Genomic DNA, 16,501 nt, shown 5'->3' with positions numbered 1-16,501 from the left:
GGGGTGCGGGAGTGGGGCTGCCCCGGGGCCGGACGGAGCTCGATCCGGATCCAGCCCCACATCGACGCTGGGAATCATCTTCATCTCTCCTGTGCTGCCGGGGAACAAGGAAACCACCTTCTCCGTCTTGCTCTCCAAACGACCACAGCCTGCATAAAATGGAATTAAACGTGGCGTTGCAGGGAAATACCGATGGAAAGGAAAGAGGCAGCTCCCGGACTTGGTGCCGATGACATTAAAACGTGATATACTCAATTATTCAGCATTCCCACGGCACCTAACTATTCAACGCACCTACTTGGACTAGCCCAATGCAAGGTCCGTACCTTTTCTTTCCTCCTCCTCGGTTGTTTTGGAGTATTTTGTTATGCTGGATAACCTCATTTGTTTTAATCCACTTTCCTTGGTTTGCTATGAAAGAAGGAGGTGGAAGTAAATTATTTTTGTTGCTGTCGAAATGGGTGCAAAGCTCTCGCAAAGCGAGATTTATCGAGTGGAATGCACGCAGAGTACTATGAAAAGAAATATTTAAGCTCTTCCTTTGCTGTAATCAAAAGAGTACTCACCCAGGGAAAAATCCATACCCGGATAGCTGCGCATCGCTGGATGTCACCACTGCTCTGAGACACCGCTGTGCTGCCATCCAGAGAGCCCTGGACAGGCCGGAGGGCTGGGCAAAGAGGAACCTTAGGAAATTCAACAAGGGCAAGTGTAGGGTGCTGCACCTGGGGAGGAATAACCCCATGCACCAGGACAGGTTGGGGGCTGTCCTGCTGGAGAGCAGCTCGGTGGAAAGAGACCTGGGAGTCCTGGGGGACAACAGGGTGACCATGAGCCAGCAATGTGCCCTTGTGGCCAAACAGGCCAATGGCATCCTGGGGTGCATCAAGAAGAGTGTGGCCGGCAGGTGGAGGGAGGTCATCCTCCCCCTCTGCCCTGCCTTGGGGAGGCTGCACCTGGAGTGCTGTGTCCAGTTCTGGGCTCCCCGGTTCAAGAAGGACAGGGAACTGCTGGAGAGGGGACAGCAAAGGGCTACCAAGATGCTGAGGGGACTGGAGCATCTCTCTTATGAAGAAAGGCTGAGGGATTTGGGTCTCTTCAGTCTGGAAAAAAGACGGCTGAGGGGGGATCTTATCAATACTTATAAATACTTCAAGGGTGGGTGTCAGGAGGATGGGGCCAGGCTCTTTTCAGTGGTGCCCAGTGACAGGACAAGAGGTAACGGGCACAAACTTGACCATAGGAAGTTCCATCTCAACACGAGGAGGAACTTCTTTCCTTTGAGGGTGGCAGAGCCCTGGCACAGGCTGCCCAGAGAGGTGGTGGAGTCTCCGTCTCTGGAGACATTCAAACCCCGCCTGGAGGCGTTCCTGTGCCACCTGCTCTGGGTGACCCTGCTCTGGCAGGGGGCTGGACTGGGTGATCTCCAGAGGTCCCTTCCAACCCCTGCCATTCTCTGATTCTGTGACTTCTGTGACAACCTGGCCTTGAATGTTTCCCGGGATGGGGCATCTCCCACCTCTCTGGGCATCCTGGGCCAGCGTCTCACCACCCTCATTGTAAAAACATTCTTCCTTATATCTGGTCTAAATCTTCCCTCTTTTAGTTTAAAGCCATTACCCCTTGTCCTATTGCAATAGGTGCTGCAGAAAAGTTTATCCCTCTCTTTCTTTAAGCCCCCTTTAGGGTCTGGGCTCTAAGGTCTCCCCGGAGCCTTCTCTTCTCCAGGTGATCACCCCCAGCTCCCTCAGCCTGTCCCACAGCAGAGGGGCTCCATCCATCCGTGGTCCGGTACCACCTGCCAAAGCTCAGGGAGGGTCTTGCAGAAAGATTTCTGGTTCCATTTGAAAAAGACAACATGGTTACAGTCCTCTTGCTTTCAGCGGGGACTCTGACAATGGAGTATACCCAAAGCTCAGGAAGCAAATAAAAAAATGAATCTGACATTCGTATTTTTTTTCCCCCCAAAGTACAACTTAAAATCCGGAACTGGAGGGAGCTCATGATTTGTCTCCGAATGCCGGGGCTGGTCTGGTGGAAGGATAATGTTCCAGCCGGGCAGGTCCCGCGTGGGGCTGGGATCCCTGGATCCCCACAGCCCTGGGATCCCGCACAGAGCCGGTCACGGCGCCCGCATCCCGCTGGGGCTGCTGGAGGCTGCCTTCCGCCGAGCACCCCCTGCCCTGCGGGGGGAAGGGTTTTCTACAGAAGTTGTTGCTGTGCTTCAAAAGCAGGGCAGGTGCTGGGGGACAGAGACATTTTTATTCCGGAATAAAAGTGCGAATGGTGGTAGAGGAGTCAAAGGGGAAGAGTTTTCCTGCAGCCCCGGCACCCCGGGCCCTACCTTCAGGCACACCAGCTGTGAGAAATATCAAAAAATCAAATCAGCTCGTTTTGAAACAAATTTCTTTCCGAAAGCGCCTGGAGCTGGGTCGGGGAAGCCCCAGGTGTCGCGGGGGTGCCGGCGCCAGCGTTCACTGCTGCTGGGGTTGCGGCCGGAGCAGAGACGGGCCCAGGTCGCTGCGGGGGCTGCCCTGGAAGCAGAGAAACGCTGCAGCAGCCCCTCCGTCCCCGCCGCCCTCCCGCGAGCCTGGGGCTGCACCAAACAGACGGGGAAAAAAAAGGAAGGATTTGTTTGAGAGACCCGAACACAAGCTGGGAAAAAAGCCTGGTGCTCCCATTTCCCTCTCTGGGGTCGTCCTGGTTCCTCCACCATCGCAGCCCGACCGTGGGAGATGCTCCCACCCGCCGTTCACACCAACCCTTCAAAGGGCAGGAGCCGGGCGGCTCCTTGGGGCAATCCCCGGGTGTTCAGGGCGGTGGGACACATCCTGCGCCCGGGGAGCCGCGGGGACGGAGCCCACCAAGGGAGGGGGGACGGTGAAGCGGCTGCCATACGGGAGGAGGAGGATGGCAGCGGGCTCTGTGAAAGGAGCTGGATTTGCCTTGGGAAGGGGACAGGAAAGCGGGAAGAGCAACGGCTTTAGGGAAGGGAGAGGTGACGGTCGGAGTCTCCTGATTCTCCCCTGGGAGGAGCTGAGTGAAGCAGCAGAGCATGAGGGAAGGACTTTATTATTTTAAGCATATTTATTTTTGCGGCAACCCATCATTGCAAAAACCAGAAGCCCAGACGCGTTTACACAGCCGCGTCTGACGGCGATTCCTGCCGGGGTGTGCCGGGCTTTCCTTGGATTTTATGAACAGGCTGAACTTTGCCAAACAAATGGAAAAAATCGTGGCTCTGCGGAGCCTTCAGCACTTATTTACGCATTTAGAGTGAGATGCTCTGTCCCCAGCACAGAGAATGGCTGGCTTTTGCATAACGCCGGCTGCCTCCTTGCTTGGCTTAAAATAGCTCTGGATCTCCCATCGCCCGCCGGAGCAGCAGGTACGTCTCTCCATCTCCCTCATTATCAAGGTCCCTGGGGATAAGTATGATTTTCAGAATAACATCTACCTCTTGCAGCGAATCCTCCGGATGATCTCAAATTCAAATGTCACCAGATCTCCGCTCCCCAGCTGAAACGCCGGACAATTTTCATTTCTTTTTTTTTTTGCGCTGGGTTAGTCAAGGCTTGCTGCAGGGCAGACACAGGGGTGCTGGGCTTTCCCGTGGCCTTGTGTTTTACCCCATAAATGCTCTTTGCCTTTGACAAGCAGGAGAGAAGCCCGACAGGACAACTCCTGTTTGCTGCCAGGGTTTGACCCACCGAGGAGCTGCCGGCGCTGCTCCAGCTCGGCTCGGCGCGTTTGGCATCAAAGTTTCCCCGGTACAGAGACCATCGAAGGTATTTGCTCCGGTTTAAGAAGCAGCCAGGATTCTGAGAAAACTCGGGAACATTTCACCAGCAGTTCTGTGGCGAGACCACCGTGGTCCCAGCCCGGCTGGGATGCTCACGGGGTGAAAAGAGCCTGGGAGAGTTTGGCATTCCCAGATAAACCACTGGATTTCCATCTGTTGCTCCTATTTAATGTGGAAACGATGGCAAAACAAACCCGGCCGGAGGGGAAAAAAACATGGAAATCGTGCTTGGGGCTGTACAAAGAGATTAATTAACACTATGTCCATGAAAAATATTTAGCAATAATTAGTCCCTGCCCATTGCATTGGGCATCAGGTATTAATACTCTGGATCTCACATCTGTCAGAATAACTTTTAGTTATCAGCGACTGTAGGGTTTTCCTGCTCCGTAGCAAATGCATATTAACTTCTGCCTTTAATGGCGCTGGTGATTTTTTTTTAATAAAAGAGAATAAGGCCAGACCTCACGGGCAGCAGCGCCCAGAGCCGGGGCTGAGCGTGGGGCGGCAGCCGGGGGGAGCCAGCGGCAGCTCCTCGCTATCCCCAAAGCAGCCTACATCTGCTCCTAATGACGGCTTTAACAGCCCGATTTATTTCAGTTACCAGAGTAGGGAATCTTAATAAATTATGTCAGATGAGTAGGCTCTTTCTTTCCCTGAAAAATACCTTTCCCCCCCAAAAAAAGAAGGGGGGCAGGCAGGCTGATTGGCACCACCGCACTAAGCCTGTTTACTATACAAAGGGGACTTAAATCCGAATTTCAAGCGCAATTTAAGGCTAACGCCAAACATGAAAATGGTGCTAGCATCACGCTATTAAGAAATGGGTATAAAACGCGTTGGAAGCCCAAGTCACTCATTTCTTTTCCCTCCTTACATTGAAAAAAACTGCCCTGCAACTGTAATGTGCACGAGCTTGGGGTTTTTTTTTTTTTTAAAAAAAACCCAAACGAATGAGAAAAGACCCAGAAAACTGAGGCAGAGCTGAGCTGCCAGCCTTGCCCTGCGAGTCGGGTCAGGTGCAGTCCCCGACGAAGCCGGGCAGCATCCGCCGCAGAAACGTCTTGTGACAGAAATCACAAGGTGAGCCTTGGTACCACCCCAGCTCCCCAGCCACTTTTGGAGACATTTTAACCCTATCTAGGGAAAAATGGGATTGTTTCATGAACTTCCATAGGCTACGTGCAATCCACGGAAACGAAACATGAGGTGATAGAACCTCCAATTGCTTTTGGCTGTCTTCCTAGTCGGAGAAGTTCATTGCAGAACGCAAGTTTGCTCTATCTGCTGTTCTTCAAAGCCAAATGTTTTCTGCACGTTACCCGTGGGATCCGACCGCGTGGTCCCCGCGCGCTGGCACGTCCAGGGATGGGCTGGTGGCTCTTCTCCCACCTGTGGTGGGACCATGGGGCTCGGCTCAGGAGACGTGCGGAGGCTGCTCTCCGTCCCGCGCAGGAGAGTCCTTCCATTCTCCCTGTGACACCCTCACCTGCTCCGTATCCCCCTGAAAACCTCAGCTGAGGGAAAGAGCACAAAGGAAAAAAAAGATCCACGACCAACACTGTGAGATGGAAGTAGATAAAGTAGATGTTATCCTTCCCCGGGGGCAAAAAAATGTTCTGTTTTCAGACAGACATAGAAAGACAACAAGGAAAGTGCTCAGACATGCTCTTGTGTCCATTTATTAAAAGAAAATAATAGAGATGTCCTTCATTTCATCTTAATTGAAAATTACCCACATTAGCAAGCAAAGGGATCTTCTAGCCCAGCCCGGGAGGAAAGGAAAAGTAAAAAGGCCTGCACAGATCATTGGTGGGTTTGCTCTCGTTCCGGCTTTATTTCGGCTCAGAAAAACATGCAATTCCTCGTAACCGTAGAGTGGCCACCTCAGGCCGTTAACCATCTCCCAAGACACACGCTGATGTTTGCGTTGTTGGAAGACCCGCCGGGGCAGCCCTTGGCTCCTCCAGGGATGCCCCGTGTCTCGCCCCCAGCCCCGCTCTGCGACGGGGCCGAGCCGCGGGGGGACCCACTCACCCCCCTAACGCCACGCTAAGGGGCAAACCCCCTCAAAACCAACCCCGTTTATAAACACCAGTGGCATCGTTTGGGGCGCTTCTTGTGCACTGGAAGTTCGCTTGTGTTCGCTTTCATTTCATTGCTGATAGGAATTGATTTTTTTTTTTTTTTTTATATCTGCATCGGCATCTGCCAATAGGTGAAGGGTTCAGGAAGCTAAACAAAATTATAAAAAAATACATGATGTTCTTTTTCTGTTCCCTGAACATGTCAGGTTGCTCTCCAATGCACGTTTTGTTTTAAGGTGAGTTATTTTGTTGCCATAGTAATATTATTCGGGTTTTGAACTGCTGCCGCTTTGGTTTTCTCCAGGCCAGGCTTGTCCCAGAGGGTCAGTGGCCCAGGCACCTTCCCAGAGCGTGGCTTCCCGCGGTGCTGCAAAACACCTTGAAACTTCAGCTCCGACCTGCTGGACGAAGCGTCGCTGCGGGGGAACACGGGGGGACACGGGACCCCGGACAGTCAAAGGGGTCCTTCCTCCCCAGCCCTTGCAATAAGAGAGGGTCAAAGAGAACCTGGTGGCTTTACTAATTAGCACCTATTAACACCGCTCATCTGGCTGGGGTGCCGTCGGGCTCGGCCGTCCTCCTCTGAGGCGGACAAGAACAAACCCGTGTTTGTCCCAAAGAGCCTAAAAACTCCGTAAATCCTATTTGTTGCTACACAGGTGTCTCAGTTCTTTACTCCAAGCCTAATGAATTTACTTTATTGCTGTACTAAAATAAAGACTTTAAATATGAGTTAATGTTAATGATGCTGAATGTTATGTTGATGTTAAATGATGTTAAAAAGGACGCAAGGAAAAGTGATTCCCTGGTAAGGAAATAGTTCCGTGGTCATTTGGGTGAAATGGGTTCTGTAAATGTATTGGAAATGAATATTTAACTTATTTATATATTAAATATTCAAACAAATTGCATCATCAAGATATTAAAATATTTAAACTTAAAAGGGAAATGCTTTTTTTGGCTATAATTCATTCAATTAAAGCAGGCACAACACGCCACATATTAGCCTAAAACCTATTACATGGCTGCCAGACGATATATATTGCTGAGAGCCTGGGCACTTGTTCCACTGCGCAGGCAAAGCAGCTCAAGCAAAGCAGTTTTAAAGGCTTTTTTTTTTTTTGCCTTTTTTTTTTTTTTTAAAATTTTGAATAAACCATTTCCAGATTAACAAATCAAGGCGACGTGCCGCACAGGAGACCTGAGACCCGTGTAAACCTTCCAGAGATTGATGCATCTGGATAAATCCAGCCCAGATTAAAGCAAAGCTTTCATCGCACAAACTCTCCCCGAAACGAGCAGGATGCTGGTGACGCCGCTGTCCCCGGGAAAAGGACGGAGCCGGGAATAGCCGGCAGTGAAAGCGCCAAAGTCAGGCAGAAGGATTTGGCGGCGGAGGCAGCGGTCCTGCGCTGTAGGCGGTGATGTTGCATCTTTCTTTCGCTGGGGGAATTGCCGAAGCTGAGCCATTCCGGGAGCGTTCCAGCTGCGGCAGTTTCTGTGGTTCCTAAGATTACCCATGGGTCTGCCGCTCCCCGATAGAAAACCCTCGGAAACACAACGCTGCGCCTAAACACAATAGCAGCCTAGAATAAAGCGACATCCTTAACAATGAGTTTCTTTGCGTTTATAGGTTTTAGCGAAGCCCATTGTGTTGTTTTAACACCCTTTTTTGTATTTAGATTTCTAATGTCTTTGACTGGGGGAAGGGTGGAAGGGGCAACCAATTTAATTCGATAATCCCCCTAAGCCTTGCTTAATGCAGTCACTCTGGTTTGCGACTGTGAATTTTATGGTGGTATTTTGGGTGGTTGCAGCATTGCCCTGGAAAATGTCCCATCATTTATTTCGCAGCTATTCGAGGGAAACGGTTCCCAGTGCCGGGCAGCCTCTTCATTAAATCCACATTGTCAAACGGAACAAACTCTCTGACCCGAGATGCAGCTGGACCTCAGGGCTGCCGCACCAATTCCTGGATAGGGTAGCTCAGAGTCTGGGTGCAAGCTGCCAAAAGTAACATTAAACCGTGTGCAGGAGACTTTTGCAGTTGATGAAAAAATCTCATTTTTTGGCCGAGGAGGTGGGTGGGGCTGCAGGGAACAAAGCAAAGTCCCCAGCTCGGGGACGCCTGCGTCCCCCGGGGACGGTGCTGATGCCGCAGGGTGGGTCCTCCTCGCTCCCCAAACGCAACCACGCCTCACGCCGTTTGCCCTCGGGGTGGACGGGATGAAAGAACTGCAGAAGGAAAGTTCCAGCAACAATTTTTCTCCTGTTGCTTTCTTCTCCCGACAGGGAGGGAGAGCTGCAGCATGGGTTGTTTTTCCACATGCTCGTACGAAAGACAAGACGAGACTCTTTAAAGAGCACCGAAGCCTCTCACGAGCCCCTGTTCTCCTCAAATTCCTCTGCTGGTGCTCAGCTTCCAGCATTTCTCTGATGTTTGCTCAAACCTGACACATTCAGCCAGCAGCAAAAAAAAGCCTGTGCCAAGAGGTTAGCATCGCTCTCGATGGGATTTTTGGACACCCCATTTAAGGATGCACCGTATCTCCCAAGGAAATGTTCCTCGGTCATTCTAGAAGCATCTCGGAAGGAATCATAGCAAAGGCAAAAAGCACAAATACAAGGGCACGGGGGGCTGGTACAGTCGATAAGCAGCAGCAACAAAGTCAAGATGGGAAGAAGGGTTGGAAGAAAGGTCAAGGTCTGAAAGATGTCACCTGTAGCAAACTAAGTCACCCAAAAAGGAGAAAGGAGCAAAGAAAGGAAAAAAAAGTAAAATTAAGAGACTGAGATCTACTAGACTGCCACAGAAACAGAAGAAAGGCGTCCAGAGAGACATCAGAAAACACGTGGAGAGAAGATGGTCCTCAACAGGAGAATGGCAGGATCTCTTAGAGGATGTGGAGAATGTGAAGAATAAACAGGAGATGCTCTTTTTCACCTCTACAGTCTGTGCAACTGCCTTCCACACTTACCTCATAATCCAGCGATAAGAATGAAACACCTTGGGAAAATAAACACCGATGACAGAATCCTCTGTCTTTAGGGCCACCATTTGCCTTCACAGCTTCACCCCACATCTGCTGGCCTTGCCTGTTATTTTCCATCAGATACGAGCCCAGCACTCAGCCACACAAAACTCAGGGACTTCACAAACTCTAAAGGAAAGCTCTTTTATGGGTATAAAAGCAATGAAAGGGACAGCCAAAAGGGCAAGTACTTGCAGGTGTTGAAAAACACTTTGCCAGAGATTAAATTAAATTAGTCCTTCTATCAAGAAAAGCTTTAAGGGACCTTCCAAGAATGTAAGTCATCTCCAAATGGAAATGACAGAGAAAACATATTCTAGCAGGATATATCTCAAGCCTTAATAAGTTAAGGCCAAAAAAAATTTAAAAAGGGAGATTCTGGAAACTGAACTCCTGAGGATATCAGGGGAAAGACTCTTCCCGAAGATAAGAAGCTGGAAGGCTACAGGAGAATGTCTATGTCCACTAAATGATGGAAGTACGAGAACTAAATGAAGTATGTGGGTCACTGTTTACTACAGAGGAATTTATGGAGGTTTCCAGGTTAAAGCCTCTCTTTATGAGGGATAAGATGGAGAAGTCATGTCAAACTGAAGACGAAGAGGCTTTAAACTAAATAAATGAAAATAAGGGGAATGATATTCCTGTATGGGACAGCATTTTGATGGTTCCAGAAAAGTGCTCAAACATGAAACTGTCAGATTACTTAACCCTAGTTTGAAAGCCCTGAGATTTAAGGACTAGAATGACAAATGAAACCAAACTTTGATGGACGCAAAATCATGCATATCACTACGAACACACAGGGACGGGCTCTGACCTACTATCGCTCACTGAGGAGATCTTGGCATCGCTGCGCTGACATTTCCATAGAGCTGCGCACAGCGCTCAGAGGCAGCTGGAAGGCAAACAGACCGTAAGGAATTATTAGGGAGGACACAGAGAACAAATAAAAACAAGCGTTGTTGTGGCACTGCACGAGCCTGTGGTGTGCCCACGTGTTTCAGCCCTCCCTTCACAGGACGGATACCCAGAAAAGGTGGAGAAAGAGGGAATAGTGGTCTGCAAAAATCACATGGCAGGGTTAAATACAGCAGGGCTTTCTGATTTGGAAGAGATGCCTGAAAGAGACTATGACGGGGGCACATAAAGAGCATGGTGAAGGGGGGTGGCTACTCCTTGATTTGGTTTCGGTTTTGTCACCTTGGTGTGGGACTCACAGGGCCCATTCCGTTTTCCTCATTGTCAAACTAGAGCATTAGTTTCATTAGAGACTTAGAAAGTTCATTCTAAACTCACACACCTGTGGGCAAACTTATACAAGACAGTTTTCTAATCCATCATCCCATGGAGTAATTCATATTTAGTTTCTATTTTTTATAAGACCGTATTTAAAAAGTATTAGTGAGCTTATTTACAATGACTACATATTATGGATATCAATAAATATAAGAAATACCTCAAACCGTTTTTAAACTTCTTTTTATTTCAAAAAAGCAGCAATTTTAAAAACTCCTGTGAACACTGTGTCCTCCTTCACAAAAAAAAAAGCTAGTATTTTTGTAAAACTGACAAGCAGAATTAAAACATGTACAAATACTCGCAGCCTAACAGAGAAAGGGGACGGGATACACAGGGACATAATGCCATTTAAGTGATATACTTGGCTAAGGGAGTTCCAGGAAAATCTGCATGTCCAGCTATGCGGGGAGAGAGGCGATGAATTCCCAGTCGGACACTGCGTACCCAGGCTGCACGGCTCCCGGGCGCTTCCAGGAGAAGTCAAATATGCAGGATGGATCCCTAAAAACTCCCCAAATCCCAAACCACACATCAAAGGATTATTTAAAAAAAATTTAGCAAGATTTTAAGTTGGTGAATTAGCCCCAGCAGGAAACATGAGGTAGTATTTCTGGGGTGAGAGCCCCTTGGTGCACCGGGACCCCCCAGCCCGGCAGCAGCCATGGCCATCGCGGGAGAAGGGCTGTGTTAGGCAGTGGGAAAGGCTGGGGACGGGGGCTCGACCCCAACCGGGGGGGCTCCTGGGGACACAGGGTCAGAATCAGGCCCTCAGACAGGGATGCAGCCGACTACAATTGTAACACCAACCCTAAGAACAAACCCTACCTTGTCACTTACAACTATTAGTAATTCTCCTGCTTGTAAAACTTGCGGGGTTACAAGCACTTTTGGGTATAATGTTGAAATTCAGCGCTGCTGAATATATACTGGAATACCGACGTTATTTACCTGGTCCTTCTGCTTACAGAGCTATGAGCATACAGGTACACAGATCACTCGCTGTTGCCCATTTTCATGTGCATTTCATCCATATTTGAAATTTTGCATCTCTGTTTAAAATAGAGACACGGATAAATGTTTACACAATACTCAGAGAGAATGAATTTATTCGAAAACTAGGCAAATAGCACGTCCCCACAATCGCAGCAGTGATGTACATACCGTCCAGCCGATCAACAGCTAACACCAGTTAATGGCTGCCACAAGAAATATGAGATATGGATCGCTCCACGGAGTAACAGATGATACCGTTTCCAGGCAGGTGGCATTTTAGGCTCTAGTGAACGGATTTTAAGATTCTCAAGAGGATGAAACACCATATTTACATCATGCAGAACAAGTAATCTATCATCTTAGATGAACTATTATAAGATAGAATTTAGAAACAAAGGCGAGCGGCATCCTGACTATTTCTCAATAGCCTTTCATGTGGGATAGTATTACACCCCGCTCTCGGGTATCGGGCACCATCTAGAGGAAAGATGGGTATAATGCAGCAGGGAAATGAAATAATTTTTTAAAAATAGCAAAAAACCTAGAGCAGATCTTGTATAATATCGAACAGCTACTTAATTATTATTTAACGGCTCTTATCAAGGGAGAAAACCGTACGAAGGAGAGGAAATTTGGAGATCTCTCCCACAAGATGGGATGTTGATTTGCACGCCGGATCACTGCAATGAAGCAAAAAGCCATGACTGCAATTATCGCTAATTATTTTGCACCTGACTTTTTTTTAAATTTAGAATAAATAAGCTATGATGCCCAAATTTAATTTTGAGGTTGCTGCATTTAGAGCTCATCTTAAAGTAAAACTTGACTTTTCAATATCCGTATTTGCTTACAATTGCATAGCACAAGGCACCAATTCCTAAATTCCTTCTGAACAGCACTTATTTTTGTATCATTTAAAACCTTGGATTTAATTTCTGCAACAACTACCATCCTTGTTTACCATTTAGCTGCATATGAAAGGCCTGAGATGAGCAGGACGTACGTAGACAGAAGATACTCGAAAGATACATGCATCGAAGATACTCAAAGAAAAAGCTGAAAACGCTTAACTTGCTCTAGTGTTTAAATCCACATGGATTCAGACGTACAGATTCTCAGCTGCATTTACTGCAAAGGAAAGGTACAGTCCAGGTACAACCCAGCACAACTGCACAATTCCACTCTAAACTTTCTTTTTTTGATTGACATTTCTGGTTGTGAAAAACTGCAATTGTGTTTTCACACTATGTTAAAGCAGAAGTCAGAATTTGACTTATCAGGAGAGTATAATGATAAATTAAATAAGAGAGAGACACATTTACCTGGTGTTACAAGCTGACTATGGGGAAGTTAATTTAATTTTGTAGTCAAATTAAACAGGGGCAAACTTTGCTGACTTGCATTTACTCTCAGCTACAGTGACAGGACGTGATGGACCATTTTGCAGAGGAGGCAGAGGCTGGCAGTGACCAAGGCGTGAAAAGTGTCCTGAGCTCAGGAATTCTACAGCCCTGGGTGCATCAGAAAGAGGCAAAAACCTGAAAAATGGCTTATTGTTTCTACAATACCAAACGGTTGGAAGCGATGGGTATTTGAGTCTTAATGGCAAGAGCTGTCAGGCACTTTTCAGAGGGATACAGTGGATTGGGTTAATCACATTTACTTACTGTTAAAAGTGGTTTGGCTAAGTTAATGGTGCAATGGCAGAAGAATGAGGCAGTTTTTCCAAGGGCTTTTTTCCTCACAGGTTTTTGCTTGGAGTAACATGCTTACACAGAGGTGCTATGCTACGTTATTAGTAACAAAAGGTATCAATAAGCAAGTAGAAAGGCAGAATTAAGTGAGCCTATGGAAGTACGAAAAATGCATATACATGCATGAAATGAAAATCTTGCACATCAGCCTCACCTGTGACCCACCTCTATAACCTCAGTAAGATCTCTTTCAGAGCGATACTCTCCGAGATATTCTCCCGGCACACATTCAGCACTTGTTATTTGCCCTCTCAGGCTTTCCACGGCTCGGACAGGTTTCTGATAATCTGCTCCCTGCCTTGCCAGGAGGCGTGGGGGGGAGGCAGGTAACCCTGCCAGGTCTGACAAGTTTGGCCACGGCAGAATGGGATTGGTTCCACTCCGTGGGACGGAGCGTTAGCATGCATTTATCTAAAGGTTTCTACTCCTAAAATCCTGCAAAGGCTTTTTTATCTTTTTTTTTCTTTTTTTTCCAAGAGCAGTATGGAAAGAAACTGTTACAAGCCAGCTCCTTCCTTAAAGCATCTCTGCTTGTGAATACCTCTGCTGTTCATTCGCAAAGATTACCACGCCAGTTAGTACATTCTTCTTTGCTACTCGGTGCCACTGCTGCTGTTGGCATTTACATAATAGAGTTCTGCTTTGGAGAAAGATGAATAAGCACAACCATAAAATCTTGCTTTCACTGGGAGATTTACTATCATCCCCCAGCACGCCACTTCTTGCATGCAGAGGATCCAGAAAGAGATGAGTCACGGAGCTGCAAGATCTGCGTGTGGCTGCACTGTGCTGGGGAAACGGAGCTCCCGGGGAACGAAAGCTACGCTTGAGGATGGGCATTACTCACCAGACAGATGAGTCCTTAAGGGGAAAACCCGGGAGAAGTGGGAAGAGGTATCGATTACAGTCCCTACAGCAGCTTTTGGGAATAATAAAGCTACCGGGAAAATGTTAACGATAGGAAGCTCAGGTGCCAGGGAACCAGCGGCATGGGGAGAGGCTTGGGAGTCACTGCAGAGCAGTAAACCACAGCTGCGATGGCGCGGACGGAGCCTGGCCAAGGGAAGAGTTACACAATGGCTGTTTCGGGCATGACTAACGCTCTGTTTGTACTCAACCCAAAGGCAGGGTGCTGCAGCCTGCATACCTGTACCCTGCAACACACACAGAACAAATACTCGGGTGATTACTAACGCCCTCCTTTCTTGTTGATGCATGAGTCCACCCGAGCTGCGATGAGTGTGCAGCATGAAGCACTTATGAGCTTTGAGCTGCGAGGTCGTGTATTTATAAGCACTTGGGCAAACGGCATGTGGGGAGGATTCCAGCCTGGATGGTATGGGAAGGACACACGCAAGGGACAGATGAGTTTACTCGGGAAGTGTTTTCTACCCCAGGCTTTCAATTTGAGAGCCTGTTTTAGTTACTGTAGAAATTCCCATCGGCTCCAGACAGGCCCTAACAGAATAATCCAGCCTGTTGCGGTGGTGCAGGTTCACTTGTTGCTGCACCCAAGCTCAGATAAAAGCAAACTACAAGGAGAAGGGTTCAGTAAGACACCAACCAAAAAGTGCCAAGGAAACACGCCATATTCACAGAGAAATATATTAGGTAACCGTTAGCACTAGAATGCACCGGGACGTGGTGCTATACAATATTTACGGTGCTGTGTTTTCTCTTGACATAGAATTATATTTAGCTCAGAAACATGGATATATAGTTTCAGAGCGTATGATAAAACACCATCCATGTTTTTTTCTTTGCATTCCCGGCATGCATAAAAAGATGAGCTTGCAATTCTCAGTTCTGAAGACAGGTGGGAGAAAGATTACCTCTAAAGATAGTGAATATCAGCATGCTCTTTCCCTAGCTGGTAATTTATTTTAAGGACTGCAGTTCTGCGCTGTCTCTCTCACAGGAAGTGCCTGGGAAACTTCAGAGGCTCCGGTGTAACGCTGGAAAGGTGGGAGAGTTGCTGCTATCGGAAAGCCACTAGAATTGAGGTTGGCAGCTGAGGTGGCACCTTGTGTCTCTGCTAGTGACGAGCTGATCAATGAACCTGCCTTAAAAAAGATTCCAAGAGCTACCACGGTGAGCGATTTTCTTTTTATATATTTAAACTCTCATTAGCGGCTTGAGAACTTTAGAGGATGAAGAAGAAATGAGGTCTACACATCATCCAGTTAATCCGAGCTCCTGGCACAAAATAAACAACTTCCACCGCTGTATTAAGGCAAAGAGAGGTGAATTAGGCAGAGCAGCTGAATGTCAAGTACCCAACTCCTCCTCCAGAGAGCTACTGGCCTGAGAACAGGCTGCCAGCAGGAAGGACCGCATCCTGACGGTAACAGCAGGAAGAACTCTGAAACAGCACTTCAGAGAAAGCCCAGTCATAAGCAGATACTATAAATATATACTAAAAATGCATTTTTTCTTAATGCCTCAATGGCACCGATTTACTATGATTCAGCCCTTGGTATTCAAAGCATGATGAGTTGTCTTTTATTTTTCAGTTATGACAATGACTGTTATGCTGCCAAGGCTCAGGGAGTTCTAATATGAAATGCCAGATATTTATGGTGGCAAAACACTACAGAACGTTGTCAATTCACTTAATATGTTTTAGCAACTTATTGCTGAAGTGACATAAATTTCTGGAGCTTTGACAGGATGCTCCCCATGGGGAAAAATAAATATTTGTCTCCCTTAAGAAACAGTGATTGATATTGAACGCTTTCTCCTTTGAAGGGAACAGGTGCCGTTATCAACCATATTTTAATTTCCTGGACATGGGGAGCAAACAATTTTCATTTGGCTCCTCGGGCCACCCAACGCCCTCCATTCTGTAACCTTGGCAGGACTGTGCCCCTTGGGCTATGCTGAGGCCAGGACACGCTGGCAACACCCTGCTTCATGCGAGGTGCACAACGGTTTGGTTTCTCTAAACACCCAGACACTTCTCAAGTTGCCAAACGCAAGCTTTTCTGTGCCCCAACACTTCGCCTTGGGCACGTCTGTCTACCTTTACAGTGCATTCAACAATTTCATGAACACAAAGAAATGTATGTTCTGTACCTGCCGTACGCCACCACACAGCTGTTCCACTCCCAGTGATGCCTCCTCAGGCCTCTGCCCACAGCTAGGCCTTTCTTAAAGGGAGCCAGCTCTCCGGCTCCACCTTCCCACCTGCGTGTGCCCCCCTCCCCGAAACATGCGTAGCCTCCATGCTCGTCGCTGCCCCCCCCGCCTGATAAGAAGCTAAAGATTCCCAAATCCTTGCGTTTTTTTTTTTTTTTTTTTTAAAAAAACCAACCCAACACTTATTTTCCGAGTCTCCGTTTCCCAGCAGGAGACCAGCGAGGCTCCCCGCGGGACGGCAGAGGGGCTCTCCCCCTCCCGTCACGGCGGAGATGGCGCAACGCCCGGGTACGGCCCGGCCGCCTCCGCCTCACCGAGCTGCCGGCCGGAAGTGTCGCCTGAGGCGGCAGCCCCGCCCCCGCTGCGTCACCGCCCCGCCCTTCCGGCCAGGCG

At 48.1% G+C, this 16,501-nt stretch overlaps 1 long non-coding RNA gene across 3 annotated transcripts; it reads right to left on the bottom strand.

The window, feature by feature from the left end:
- Positions 1-10,424: 10,424 nt before the first annotated feature.
- On the bottom strand, positions 10,425-16,423 carry LOC128915209 (uncharacterized). 3 transcript variants are annotated; one of them, XR_008468560.1, is made up of 3 exons: positions 11,385-16,423; positions 11,172-11,272; positions 10,425-10,724 (listed from the first exon to the last, which is right to left on the bottom strand). It is a non-coding gene; the product is annotated as an uncharacterized LOC128915209 (long non-coding RNA). The 3 variants fall into 3 exon arrangements; XR_008468561.1 differs by having other exon boundaries at positions 11,172-11,499; positions 12,178-16,423; XR_008468562.1 differs by having other exon boundaries at positions 11,172-15,193; positions 16,284-16,423.
- Between the last annotated feature and the right edge of the window lie 78 nt (positions 16,424-16,501).

The sequence above is a fragment of the Rissa tridactyla genome, chromosome 9, assembly GCF_028500815.1.
Source record: "Rissa tridactyla isolate bRisTri1 chromosome 9, bRisTri1.patW.cur.20221130, whole genome shotgun sequence".
NCBI lineage: Eukaryota > Metazoa > Chordata > Aves > Charadriiformes > Laridae > Rissa > Rissa tridactyla.
The sequence above is the reverse complement of the archived record's forward strand: the minus strand, read 5'-3'. Positions and strand labels throughout refer to the sequence as shown.